The following is a 10,702-nucleotide window of genomic DNA, read 5'->3' on the forward strand; positions in this document are numbered from 1 at the left end:
GATCCCCCGACCCTGAGATCATGACCTGAACTGAAATCAAGAGTCGGACACTCAACTGACTGAACCACCCAGGCACCCCTAGAGTGTAACTTTTAAAGAACGTTAGATTGCTTCCAGATGAGTACAGGAGAGAGACACACAGGGGCCAGGCCAGCTCAGCTGCCCGAAGGAGTAGGGAGGGACTACTGGATACTGTGAACAACCTTAAACTTGGCTTTAAACACAAGGGTGGAGGGCACCTGGCTGGCTCTGTCAGAGGAAGAGCATGCAACTCTTGACCTCAGGGTCCTGAGTTCAAGCCCCACGTTGGGTGTAGAGATCACTTAAATAAACAAATAAAGGGGACTTTGAGCCTCCCAATATTAAGCCCTTAATGGTCAAAGACTTTTCATGAACTGAAGGGCAGCAACGTGGTCCTTGGTATAGGAGAGCAGGGAGGGGGCAGGGTCATGGTGCCAGGACTTTGCGACCATGAGAGACCACAAGACACCATGTCTTTGGCAGCCAGTACCACTGCATGAGCAGAGGGCAGTCCTGGGACCCCAGCAAGGATTTCCTTCACTCCCATTATACTCTACACTTCCTTGGTCATAATTCACCACACTTGAACTTCACTGTTTCATTGCCTGTCTATCTTGTAATTCTCCAAATTCCCTGGGAGCAGGGGCTATGTGTGTCTTACTCCAGGTCATGCCCCCTGCTCCCAGCACCCTTGCCTCGTATGGAAGACACACAGTAACGTTATTGAATGGATGGGTGGGTGGGTGGATGTTGGGCGACTGAAGGAATTTGAGCCTTATAATCACTCTAGGAAGGTAGAGTAGGTATTATTCTCCCCATCTTATGGGGTTCGGAGTGGAGGCAGGGCAGAACTGCTGGACCATAGTGTTGGTCTGACTCCAGCCCGGGGAACTCCTTTAGGTCACACCAGGGGCAGATCCCCAGTGTTACAAGAATCAGGGGACAGCAGACTTCTTACCACCCCAGGTCCCATTTTCCTTCCTCTTTGCCTCCTCCCTCTGTTGGTTCCTCCAACAGCGCGTCCATAGACCCCAAAATGTTGCAGTCCCTTCCCTTGGCTTGGCTCATCATTGTGTTCTTGATGCCCATTGTAGTGGACCGGACATGAGTCTGGCGGAGGGACACGGATACGAACATGGATCCCTGAGGCCATGGTGACACCAGCAAAATCCTCCTATGAGCCCCTTCACTGCAGTGAAGACCCATGTCCCATACTCTCAGGGAAATCATTTCACTCTTTCATTCATTCACTCGACACGTATTTATTAAGGGCACACGGTGTACCATGCACAGTTCTAGGCACCAGGAACCCAGGCCCGACCTCAAGGGACTCCCAGGCTAGCAGGAGAGACGGACAGGCGGTCACAAGCCAATGGGCAACAAGCACTGGGGTGGGTGTACTGAGGAGTGTAAGAGGAAGTCACCTCTTGGAGGGCCCCAGACACAGAGATGAGAAATAACACAATTTGCAGGGTGTGTGTGCATGTGTGTGTATGGGGTGGGGAGGTGGGCGGCGCGGGGAATTACAGGAAAAGCTAAGCAGCTGAAGCAAATGAGTGAGGCAGGAAGGGGCAGGAGAGGAAGCTGGAGGAGGAGATGGTAACAATCCCAGTTGTCAGAAAAACTCATTTAGTTCTCACAAGTCTATGAAGCAGGTACTCTTAAAATTCTGATTTCGTAGATGAGGAAACGGTAGCACAGAGAGGTTCAGTAACTTGCCCTTGGTCACACAGCCGGCAGGATGTGAACCCAGGAAGTCAGGCTCCAGCATCCGTGCCTCTGATCACACTGCACGGCCTTGGCCAGCGGGAGTCAAACCCTAGGCACCTTTGTGGTCATGCTAAGGAGCCCAAGATGATCCCCCAAGGGATGGGGAGACCCTGCAGATTTAAATGGGACAGAGGGCTGCTCAGCACGGCCCTTTGGGGGATGAGCCTGGAGGCCACGTGGAGGATCGGTTTGGGGGTGAGACAGAGAGAGCCGGTAGGAGGTGAGGAGAGGGAAATGGGTTGGTGGGAGAGGGGCGCTGGGTTGAGATAGGTTGAGAAGGTAAACTTGGCACAATGTGGTGCCTGGCAGGAAGTGAAGAGTCGGAAAAGAGGAGGTGGGGGGGAGGATCTCCTGATTTCTGGCTGGGGCCTGGGGGCTCATGCTCCTCCAGGCAGGAAACAGAACCCAGGAGAAAGGTGGGGAGTGCCAGAGCTCAGGCAGGGACATGTTATCCCTGAAGAGCCTTTAGGACACCCAGGTGGTGATGTCCCACCGTCCCGCTGCTGCCTGCCAGGCCCTACTTCCTCCCACCCCCCCTGCCCTCTCCCCCAGCCAACCGCCATCCCCTGTCCAGCCTTCCAGAGCGCCCCAGAGCCACCAGCTTGTTGGAAAGCCCCTTCCAGGGCCCTGCGGTTCCCAGGGCCCCTCCTTGCCTCCTATGGATGGGGGCACTGCGGACCTTCCCCCTCTTCCTGCCTGCCCTCTGATGGTGGGATGGGACTTTTCCATTCTGGTTTCCCCTGGCAGCTGCAGAACGGTATCTTCCTTTATGGGACCCCACCCCCGATAACTGAACCAGTGCCAAAGTGAGGAAGACCCCGCACCAGGGTGCCCAGGGGAGTGCCCACAGGGCTCCTAGAGGGTAGCTCCCTGGTCTGTGCTGGGAGATGGGGAAGAGCGGAGTCTAGCAGGCTGTGCTTGGAGGAGACCCGAGGCGCACAGCGGGCACCTCTCACTGGGGATCTGGAGACCTAGAGGCTCTCCTAGCCCTTCTGCACACTCGTCATGCGACCTTGGGCAGCACAGTCACTTGCACAGGTCTCTTCTGTACCACTGAGGCTGCATGACATGAGCTCTGGGCCCTACACCTCTGCCCTCACCTCCCTGTGGGGAGCCTCTCCCACCATTAGGAGACGGGGAGCCCAGAGGGCCACACGGTGCTGTTCCAGAGGGAGGCAGGGCACTTGGCAGAAAACTCGGCAATGTGTTTTAGCAACAAGCCGGACAATAGAGCGGCTTAGAGCTGGGAGCTTATGCTGCTATTTCCCCCGTCTGAGTGTTGGGACATGCCAGGGTTGGGTGTCTGCATTTCGGTAAGCCTCTTGCTACAATAGCATTCTCTGCAGCTTCAGTCACTTAGACCACAAGGGTAATCCGCTCAGGAAGAGCCCGGCCCCGCCCGCAGCGCAGCGCAGCGCAGCGCAGCCCAGCCCAGGGGCCGCGTTTGGGGCAGGGAGCCCGCCTGGGGTGCAGCCACTCCTACTTCTCCGCCTCCGTCTCTCCCTTCTCCCGTCGCCCAGTGTGTCACCTCTGGATTCCCTACATGCCCAGCAGCAAGCGCCTGTCAGTGGGAGGGCGGCCAGGTCACTCTCAACTGAAAAGAATCAGACAGTAGGAAGAACTGTCCCAGTGTTGGGGTGGTTGAGTAAGGAGCAATGTGGTCTCTCTTTGTCTAAAGAGTTTTAAAAGCATGAGATGTTGGGGCGCCTGGGTGGCTCAGTTGGTTAAGCAACTGCCTTCGGCTCAGGTCATGATCCTGGAGTCCTGGGATCGAGTCCGGCCTCGGGCTCCCTGCTCGGCAGGGAGTCTGCTTCTCCCTCTGACCCTCCCCCGCCTTGTGCTCTCTCTCTTTCATTCTCTCTCTCAAATAAATAAATAAAATTTAAAAAAAAAAAAGCACGAGATGTTTTCTTGCCTGAGGTACAAGTTAGCTGAGTGGAGGTTTGGCAAGGGAGCAAGGAGATGGCCATTAAGCCTTCAGAACTTTCCGGAAAGGAGTCAAGTGGGGGTTTGGGGTGGGGGCTATATCAAAACTGTGGATGAGGAATAACCCCAGGCATAGCTCTCCAAGACTCAGCTCCTCCCCTTTGCCCCTTGAGGTAATGAACTTGAGTGTGAGTCCTGAGTCCTGGGTGTGAGTTTGACTACAGGAACCTCTCTGGCCCACTGTTTCCTCTTCTGTCACACAATTTTTGGATGGAAAAACATCTCTGACCTGACACCTTCAGCATTTGATACTATTCATTCTCCCTCCATTTTTTAAAAAATATTTTTATTTATTTATTTGACAGAGAGAGAGAGCAAAAGAGGGGACACAAGCAGGGGGAGTGGGAGAGGGAGAAGCAGGCTTCCCGCCGAGCATGGAGCCCGATGTGGGGATCAATCCCAGGACCCTGGGACCATGATCTGAGCTGAAGGCAGACGCTTAACGACTGAGCCACCCTGGCGCCCCCTCTCCCTCCATTTTGAAATATTCTCCCTTGATTACCAAAAAGTGGCATTCTTTAAGTTCTCCTCCTTCTTCTGTGTCAATTAGGGATCTTGCATTTGCAGGAAACAGAAAACTCTATCTTACTGGCTTATACCACAACGGACATTTATTCATTCACCAATGGTTCAGGCAAGGATCGATGGGACAACTCCAGAACGTCACCAAGGGCCAAGTTTCTTTCCATCTCCCACTGTCTTCCTCAGCCTAAGGCTGGCTCCCCTGGGGGGTCCCAGATGGGGGTCAAGTTCTCTTGGTCTGACGTGGCTCTTTGTTCATGTACTGATGGAAAGAGCTTCTTTGTTCCACTGTCCATCAAAGTGCTGTCCTTCTCTGATTGGCCTGACTTAGGACAAGTGTTCCCCCTGGACCACTCATGGTTGCTAGAGGGGCTCTATGTGCTCTGCTCAGGAGCTGCTGAAATGAGGAAGGGGGCTGACTGTTGGGGAGACCCATACACACACCCTGCCCCCGGGCCCTCCCCTTCTCGCCCCTCTCCCTGCCGGGCCTCAGCCTCCCCCCCAACACTGCCCACCTGGCATCCGTACTCCCTCTCACAGCTCCAGAGATCAGGTCCATGTGGCCGATTCCCTCCTACCCATGTCTCGAGCCCTCTCTTCCAGTATCCATGGGGGATACATCCCCAGACCCTCACCAGATGCCTGAAACCACAGAGAGTACCGACCCCTAAGTATGCTGTGTTTTTTCCCGTATGTACATACCTATGATCGAGTTTAACTTACAAATTAGGCACAGTAGGAGATTAACAACAACAATAACAAAATAGGACAATTATAACAGTAGATGGTAATCAAAGTTATGCGAATGGGGTCTCTCTCTCAAGATCTCTTACTGTACTGTACTCACCCTTCCTAGGATGGTGTAAGATGATAAACTGCCTACGTGATGAGCCGAAGCGCGGGAATGACGCAGGCTTTGGGACGTCACGTGAGCAGCTACTGACCTGCTGATGATACTCAGAAGGAGGGTCTTGTACTCCCGGACCCGCGGATAAGGGGGGCTACCGTATATTGAGGTATTCACAGAGCATCTCTACATGATGTCCTCAAATTCATCCTCATATAAGAAGAATTATATTATATAAGAAGAATCTTTTCCCTCCCATTGACCCTTCACTCATATACACCACCTGACTGTCCAGTTGGTCCTAATTTGGGCTGGTCCTTCTCCTGCCCATATCCTGTTAGGCTCGACACCCTGGCAGTTCGTCTGGACCCCGTGCCTTCTCCACTGTGTCCATAGTCACCTTAAGCCTGCACCATAGAAACACCCTCCTCTGCTTCCTTCCTAATGTGCCCCCTCTCCTCATCACTTTCGTCCCAGCCTTCCTGAAACACCGTTGCTTCTCCAGAGCCGTCTCTGTCCTCCCCCGCGCCCACACAACCAAATCCGCCCCCCTTAGCCTGGCATTCAAGGCTCTTCGCCAAGCAGCCTCCTCTAACTTCATGGGCTCCTATTTTGCCCTCCAGTCTGCAGTCTGTTCTAGGCCCCGTCTGGTTCGCTGCAGACCCTGAAAGACCATGAGCCTTTCTGCCTCTTCACCTCCTTTCTGCAGCTTCCCGAAGGCCATCCTCCTGACAGCCTTCCCTGACCACTTGAGTCCAGCAGCCTCTCTGTCACAGTCTGCTGCTGAGCCTCCCGTCTGCATGCGTATGTGTCAGCCTGTCGCCATCTTCCCAACTGCATCCATAGGCCCCGCACAGAACAGGTGCTGCCTCAAATCCCTGGGGAGAGCCTGGTCTCAGCTGAAACGAGCTCACGTGTGTGGAAGCACCTGAAACGTTCCCAAGCCCCACAGAGGAGTGGCCTGCGGTTTGACCAGCAAGAGCAGGACACAGAGAGAAGCTGCAGCAGGTGAAGCCTCTGGGAGAGCGTGGCCATGAAGGACACCCGCTGACCAGGAAAGAGCCCCACCTGGCATTGGAAGACATGCTATGAGCTACAATCCCAGCCACCCCGCTAACAACCGAGGAGAGCTTGGGCAAGTCACTCCACTCTCTGAGCTTCAGTTCCCTCACTGGGATGACATTATCCCATCTGCTCTGCCTGCATCCAGGGGCACTAGAAGATGACATGAGGTGGGAGAAGGAGTGTTTACCCAGCAGTCTGGTCTCAGCCCAGCCTGCCTGAGAAAGAGCAAGAACGAAGCCTGACTTGCCCCCATTAGGAAGCTCTGTGCCAGTCTGGCCCTCAGCAGGCTGTGGGGAGAGCAGGAACTGATCAAAGGCCAGGCTTGTAAACAGCGGGGAGAGCACCTCTCCCCACGCAGGGAAGCTGCAGACCGACTCCATCTGACACCTGCCTGGCAGCCAGCAGGGCCCTCCCGCCCTCTAGTGGGCACAGTTGGGAGGTGCACCCGCTCCTACCCTAACAGCAGCGAGGTCTATGGACTGCAGGATGCCACCGTGCACGGGGAACTGTGCTGTGAGATCTGTCACCTTATAGAATCCTCCACAGTCCTCCAAGGTCTGTGTTATCATCCCCTTCTTACAAAATCCTAGGGTTTAGAGGTTATGGAATTGCGTAAGCCCCGCAGTTCATAATGGTGGAGCCGGGATTTCCAGACTGGAGACTGTGTGGAGGGGTCCAGGTCACTTTAGGATTCCCCTAGGGAGCCAACTAGGAGCTGGCAAGATGCAGGTTCATCATCGGGGAGTTTTGTCACGGGAGAATCAGGGCAGCTGGTTCTGGCAAAGGCCTCCCAAGAGCCCACCTCCTTCTTCAGCTCCTTGGTCCTACCCACCCCTCTCCTGCGGTCTGCAGCCTGAACATGCCACCATCCTTTACCACTGACCCCATCCGCCACCCCCACCCCAGCCCCCACCCAGCGGCCAGGCTGCTTCCCCTCCAACATGGGGGCAGATCCTGTGGCTCAAGGCCCTTTTTCTCTAAGGTTGGGATCCCCAAACTTTTCTACAAAGGGCCAAATAGTAACTATTTGAAGCTTTGTGGCCATACGGTCTGTGCTAGAATTTAAGCTTCCACTGTAGCAGGAAGCAGTCATAGAGAATGCATGAGTGAATGAGCACGCCTGTGTTTCAATAAAACTTTATCTCCAGACATTGGGATTTGAATTTCATTTAATTTGGGGTGTCATGAAATATTCTTCTTTTGAATGTGTTCAACCATTTAAAGATGTAAAAGCTCTGAGGGTTGGCCAGCCCTCCAGCTTACATGATACTCCCTTACCTGTGCATTTTAGAAGGCATTTCCCTTCTCCAAACGCCCAGCAGCGATGTGGTATGCTGCAGAAAGCGCGCCGGCGTTGCTGCCCTCTGAGTGGGGTCTAAATCCTGACTCTGGCACCAGCTGGCATGTGATCCCGATCTTGTCCTTCTCAGGGGCTCTCATTGTGTCCGTGTCCCATGTTTCGTCGTTGGAGAAGCAGTGCGGTGCTGAGACATAAGAACTGAGTTAGGAGCCAGCACACCGGGCATCTGGTCTCGGCTCTGAACTTGAGGGGATTACGGGGTGCTGGGGTGTTAAAGCCATTTGCATGGGGACACACAGACGTGGCTCTCAGAAGAGATGAAGATTTGGGCTGAGAATAGACCTTAAGTGTTCTTCTCACTCTCTCCATTCAAAACCTAACTATGCGAGGCCATGGATGTGTTAGCTGACCTCACTGTGGTCATCATTTTCCAATATATACATATATCACATCGTCATGTGCGTACACCATGAGTTTACACAATATTATATGTCAACTACATCTCAATAAAGATTGGAAAACAAAACCTGGAATAATTATATATATATATATATATTTGAGAGTCAGCAGCATATAGATGGTCACATAGCCCTGGGAGAGGATGACATCCCTGGAGGGAAAGTGGAGGAAAAGAGAAGAATCCTGAGAAACACCCAAAAGGCCAGTCTTAACACTTTGTGGCCAGGAGGTGGCAGCAGAGGCCATTAAGGAGCCTTCTGAGGGGCAGGAAAGGGGCTGAGGAGAGAGAGGTAGGCCCCCCAAACTTTAGATTTGCCTACTGGTTGGGCAAGTGCCTGGCACCCAGGTATGAGAGGGGAGGGGAGCTGAATCAGAAGGTATATGTATATGTTAGGTGGAAAGTATAGGTAGCTTTTTCTAACTAAAAACTCACTGGATGGGATCAAGCAGGTATTATATTGCCGGCAGCACGGACCTAGGAACCCAAAGGGCAGCTCTCATTTGGAGAGGGCTGGGGGAGCACAAGTTACCCACTCCCAAGCTGCCTAGGTTCAAATCCCAACTCTGGTGTTGACTAGCTGTGTGATCTTGGGCAAGTTACTTAACTTCTCTGTTTCAGCTTCAGCTATAAAGTAGGAACAATGATAGTATCTATATCCATAGGGCTATGTAAGTATTGGATGAATTGATACGTGAAAAGCTCTTAGGATTGTGCTTGGCACACAGAAAACGCTTAAACATGAGCAATTAATGTCATTAACTTTAAGATTCCACTCCGAATGGGAACCCCGAGGTCCCTTACTTCCCACAAAGATGCCCCACAGTCTGAGCCTGGGGACTCAGAAAGGTAGCAGCCATGTCAGATCAGCCCCTGGGAGAAGGGTCCCGGCAGAAGCATAGCACGGCCTACCAGCTCAGGAGCCTCAGATTTCAGAGGCCATGTGCATAGGAGGGTCAGAGGGCACATCCCTCCAGACCCTGATCACTTTTTACCTGACCTGGGTCCCCACCAGTCTCCAGGAGGAATTAGAGCTAGACTAGAACAGAGGGGTGTGTGTGTGTGTGTGTGTGTGTGTGTAAGGATGGGGTGGGGGGGAAGACAGTGTCTCCACCCCTCACTTCCCCTGCTACCCCACTTTGTCTCTGATCCTGAAGTCAAATGATGAGGTAGAAAGACCCCTGGGCTGGGCATTAGTGACCCCGGTTCCAATCCTGGCTCTGTGACTTTGGGTGACTTACCTTCCCTCTCTGATCTGTTTCTCAAAGGTCCCTCCTGGCTCTGGTATCTCATGGTCTTTGGGTGGGCTTATGCTTCCTCTCCCCCAGTCCTGCAGCTGTATCCCAGACTCCTCTTCCACTGTCTTCTCCCTCAACCTCCCCCACCCGGCGTCCTTGCAAAAGGCTCCTAGGTCTAGAGATGGGATAAGTCTTTTTTTGAGAGCGAATAAGGGGAGACAGACAGCCTCCCAGCCAATCAGTTTCCATCTCCCCCGCAGCAATACTTCTCAGGGGTCAGTAGGTGGGTCCAGACTGCCAATTTAGCAAACACTGGGCCCCTGGGAACAGGAGTCTAAAAACAGCTAAGGGGCAGACGCTGTGGAGGTCAGATGCCTCAGAGCAGTCGGCATCCAAGGGAGGGAGGGCTGGCTCCAGCTCAGGCTCCACCTCGGGTTCCAGTCCTGGGACATCAGTGTCTGGAGTGCCTACCCTGGCCGTTATTTCCCGACCTTATTGCTCAGAGCTCTGTCTCTGCCCCAGCCTGCAGCCCTCACCCCGGTGGGTACCGAGGGGGCCACAACCCTGCCGAGCCCCAGGGAGGAAGTGAGTTGGGGGAGGTAGAGGCTCCCAACCTGGTGGGGTATTTGATACCTCACGGGGCTGGTGGCATCAGGGAGAGTACCCTTGCTTGCCAGAAGTCAGGACTCAAGGTTCTCCCCCAAAAGGCCCTCTCGTCAGAACACGCAAGAGTGTGACCTTCTCCCTCCACCACGGAGGTGCTAGAAGTGGAAGGAGAGTGGTTCTGTCTGGCTCTCTCTGATTTCTTGTGAGCCAGAGCAAGATGGGGAGAGAAGAGGCCAAGAAACTTCGCAGGCATGGAAAATCATGAAATGATGCAGCAGTAGCTTGCTCCAGTTTGGGGCACAGTCAGTCCCTTCTGGATTCAGGGAACTGAACCCAAACCGATAAGCAGGATTGGCTAGATAATTTGCCAAAGCAAAACGAAAATGCAGGGTCCCTTGTTCAAAAAGCATGAAGAATTTCTTTTTTTTATTTATTTTAAAGATTTTATTTATTTATTTGAGAGAGAGAGAGAGAGAGAAACAGCATGAGAGGGGAGAAGGTCAGAGGGAGAAGCAGGCTCCCCGCTGAGCCGGGAGCCCGATGCGGGACTCGATCCCGGGACTCCGGGATCATGACCTGAGCCGCAGGCAGTCGCTTAACCAACTGAGCCACCCAGGCGCCCCAGCATGAAGAATTTCAAGGCAACAACATGAGGCACCTGAGTGGCTCAGTCAGTTAAGCGTCTGCCTTCAGCTCACGTCATGATCTTGGGGTCCTGGGATCAAGCCTTATGTCTGGCTCTCTGATCAGTGGGGAACCTACTTCTCCCTCTGCCTTCTGCTCCCCCTGCTTGTGCTCTTTTGCTCTTGTCAAATAAAATCTTTAAAGAAGAAAAAAGAAGAAGAGGAAGAGGAAGAGGAAGAAGAAGAAGAAGAAGAAGAAGAGGAAGA

The 10,702-nt window shown here is 53.3% G+C and overlaps 2 long non-coding RNA genes across 2 annotated transcripts in view; one reads left to right on the top strand and one right to left on the bottom strand.

Annotated features, from left to right (window-relative positions):
• The window catches only part of LOC141371118 (uncharacterized), a 28,177-nt gene that overhangs the window by 5,117 nt on the left and 12,358 nt on the right, over positions 1 to 10,702 (bottom strand). The window lies entirely within an intron of this gene.
• Positions 1,805 to 7,360, top strand: LOC112811306 (uncharacterized). The gene is made up of 2 exons (XR_003205026.1): positions 1,805 to 2,011; positions 5,156 to 7,360. It is a non-coding gene; the product is annotated as an uncharacterized lncRNA (long non-coding RNA).

Source organism: Callorhinus ursinus, unplaced genomic scaffold (genome assembly GCF_003265705.2).
Source record: "Callorhinus ursinus isolate GAN/ISIS: 27379988/994484 unplaced genomic scaffold, GSC_fseal_2.0 scaffold57, whole genome shotgun sequence".
Classification (NCBI taxonomy): Eukaryota; Metazoa; Chordata; class Mammalia; order Carnivora; family Otariidae; genus Callorhinus; species Callorhinus ursinus.